Genomic DNA, 3,731 nt, shown 5'->3' with positions numbered 1-3,731 from the left:
TTACCTTGAGTTTGTGTTGGGGAAGCGAACGTTCGCTCTGCTGTCAGCGAATCTCTGACTCGAACTCATCTGAACTCCTGCTGAAGCTTCACATCTCAGCTGTTCTTCTAAAACTAAAAACTCACAAACTGAAGCAGCTTCTGGAGTTCAGAGTAGCTGATTATGTGGGTGGCTGGTGATTCCAGCAGGAGCCCAAGGTTTTTGATTGATGGTCTCCATGAGCGCTGCTCCATTGCTTCATATCCTCTAATAAAGCTTCATATGCTTCATCATTAGGATTAATACCTCACACAGACAGCAGGGGGCGCTCTTCTCCTCATGTTTCCTGCTTTTCTTTGTCTGCAGTTTGAGTTTTGTCTCCTGCAGTTACAGCTTCTACATGGAGTTTCTATACGAGTGTAAGACTGATGTTCACATGTGTGTTAAAATGTTTTCTGTTTGTTTTATGGATCAATTTTATTAGAAGTAGAAGTGAATCATCCATGTCTGTTTTTAAACGGGTAAATCGGCTCAGTTATGATGTGATGTGCTGCAGACAGATCAGGTTTATCCTCCACTCTGAGTCACATTATCTGCTGTCATTTCCTGATCTAAAGGCTTTTTAACAGTAAACATTTAAAAATAAATCAAAAACCACTTCGAGGTTAGCCTCAAATATTTATTATTTACTGTTATTGCACCGTTTTGAATTTCCTTCAGTGGGATGAAAGTGGCTCTGTAGCAAAATTAAAATCCAGCTGCTGAGACAGGGAATCATTTTTAATGAATTTGTTACTACGGCAACACCTTTCAAATGAAACTTTAATCTCCTGTCAATATCAGAGCATCGATCCCTCTACGCCTGATCAATGAAGGAGACATTTCCTCATTTAAGAGTTTTTTAGATGCTGAATATTTGCCACTAATATTTATCCACCATAAAGCTAAACTTGAAACTAGTTGCAGATTATTTAACTCAGTATTTCTACCTGTAATATAAACTAAAACAGATATTGGAATAAAGTTCTGAATGAAATGAAATCATCAGATAGAAAATGTTCATATCAATTAGGGTTTCAAATTAATTATTCTGTGTAGATGCTGATCTGACAAGTTTTATCCAGAATATTTTCGTCCACAACATGCATGGCAGATTGTTTGTTAAAAAGACAATCCTGAAACCTTTAGATCTGATGTTTTTCCTCTGCCGTAACAAAGAATGTGAAGAAACGACAGCAGAAGGTGAAATCTGATGCAACGTTTGGATTCAGGTTCATTATTGTTTTTTGCTGCTTCACCTGCAGAGCAGCGACCAGCTCCTTCTGTGGCACAACACGGTTCAAACCAGGACGTTTTCCTGCATTTCTCTGCTTCTTTGTAGTAATTAGTAAAGAAATAACGTTGGATTTCTCCACTTGTTACTGTTAACAAACAGATCTATATTTATTGAGTAAAATTTGTTCAGCGTTCCTCAGCAGGGACGGCAAATCTCTGCACTGATTTCCATGCTCCCTCGTTAGCGGCTCGGGTTTGGGGAAGTAAATGCCTAATTTATTTGAGCCAAACCAAAAAGCTGTTAGTCTGATGCAAATCCCCAGACCCATTTAACAAACAAATATGATTACTGTACTGACGTTGTTCTCCAACGTCCCCATCCAATTAATTATTTCACGACAACCTCGTTTGCTGCAGCTCTCTTGGCAATGCTTTGTCCCAAACAAGTAAAATCTGACGACTTGGAAACTAAATTGTATTTGGAGAAAAATGAATCCAAAGTGAAACTGATGCCAGAGTTTTATAATTAACCGTCCAGGCATTGGCTGCATTGATCCTGATTGGCTTCTGCCCCCAGTGAGCTGACCTGATGACCGGTTCTCCTCTCTGTCCTCGTCATCCGGCCGCCTCGACTCTGCTGACTGATTGATCATTCTGGAAAACTGACGTCTCTCATGTTCATGATGCTCTGCTGCCCTCAGTTTGTCTGTTGGTGTAAAATTACAAGCTGAGACTCGAACAACAGAAACGTCTTTTCACAAACAGCTAAAGAACTAGCAGTTAGACGCAGCCCTGCAACGCTGAACTGTTGACCTGTCAGACATGACGCTCTGCAGAGGGACTCAGCTGCTGCAGCAGCGACGTCTCAACGCCTGCAGGATGAGTCTGTTAAAGATAAAAGTTACATGTGGGGTCCAGGGTGGATTTAATAAATCACTGACCGAGGATTTTAAATTAATTTATGACTCGATGCTTTCTTTGGTTTCATAAACACATTAACATTTAAATCTGGTCTCCATCCTGCAACCTTCAGGCTACGTTTACACCAGAATGTTGCTGACTGGGGAAAGTGGGGAACTGAACACCTGGAATCAGGTGTGGGCACTAGATGGCGCTGTGATTTCAGCATGTCGTTGAAATGATCATGTGCTGTTGACCCTCAGCTTCCACTGAGACGTCTCTGATGGACCAGAGGGTCAAGAAACAATCATGTGTTCTGCATCAGGCTGTTAAACTGAGCAGCACAACGCAGCGCAATGCAGCGCAATGTAGCACAATGCAACACAACGCAACGAAGCATGATGCAACACAACGCAACACAACGTAACAAAGCACAATGCAGCATGATGCAACAAAATGCAACACAATGCAGAATTTCACAGCACAACGCAGCACAATGTAACACAACACAGCACAATGCTGCACAATGCAATGCAGCAAAATGCAACACAACACATCACTGTACAACACAGCACAACGTCGATTTTACTGTCATCTGGCGGTGCATGTGTGAATGGGAGGGTCAAAGGTCAGAGTTGGGCTCAGAGGTCAGAGATCTCTGCAGAAGTGTTAAAGTGAATCATGCATCTCCTCTTCAGCACATCAGCCTCTGCAGAGATAATGATTCAGTTCAGACGTTTGATTCAGGCGTGTTGGAGAAGAGAAGCTTCTCCAGGGCTGGGCTTGGTCACCTCTGCATTAATAAATAAAAACTCTTTAATACAATATTTACCTGGTGCGTCTCATCACCATGTTTTGAACTGGTGATAAACCCTTGGGTCTTTAATTGAAATGTTATCAACCAAGGCAGAAGATCAGAGGAAACTCTGAAAACTGCAGATAAGTCGTTTTAACACATGAAAGCGAGCGGCTCCCGTTAAATTAAAGCTCGCCTTCGGTAATTCTGCATTAAGTGATCTGACTGCAGAAACTTAGGAAAATGTCAGATGAAAAATAAAACATCCAGGAAAAGCTGAAAACATAAGAGGGAATGATTCGGAGTAAAAGGTGAACAAAACCTGCAACTGTAATAAGGAACCGGGACGTTTGTAGTGAATAAAGCTGATTGAAGCCAGGAGAGAAAGATCTAGTCTTGATTTACTCATCACTTTTCATCTCTTCACTGACTGAATTTCTCTGTCCTCCGTTTATCTGCTTCCATCTCTGCAGCGCATCCATGGCTGATATCCTGACCTTTCCAGCAGCTGTTCTGCGTCTCCCACATGCACACGTCCCCCTCGGCCTGCGGCGCGGCATTATCTGGCTGCCATTAGAGAGCAGCCCGGGTGTCCGGCCCTCAGCCACGCTGTTGACATTTGGAGCTTTGAAAGCTCAACACACAAACACACTTCTCTCACTTGTCTGTCCCGCTCCGACTCTCTGTGTGTCTAAAGCACAGCAGACACAACGCAGTGTGTGGACACACACACACACACACACACACACACACACACACACACACACACACACACACACAC

Source organism: Poecilia formosa, unplaced genomic scaffold (assembly GCF_000485575.1).
Source record: "Poecilia formosa unplaced genomic scaffold, Poecilia_formosa-5.1.2 Scaffold498, whole genome shotgun sequence".
In the NCBI taxonomy this organism is placed as follows: Eukaryota; Metazoa; Chordata; class Actinopteri; order Cyprinodontiformes; family Poeciliidae; genus Poecilia; species Poecilia formosa.
Note: the sequence above shows the minus strand (reverse complement) of the source record.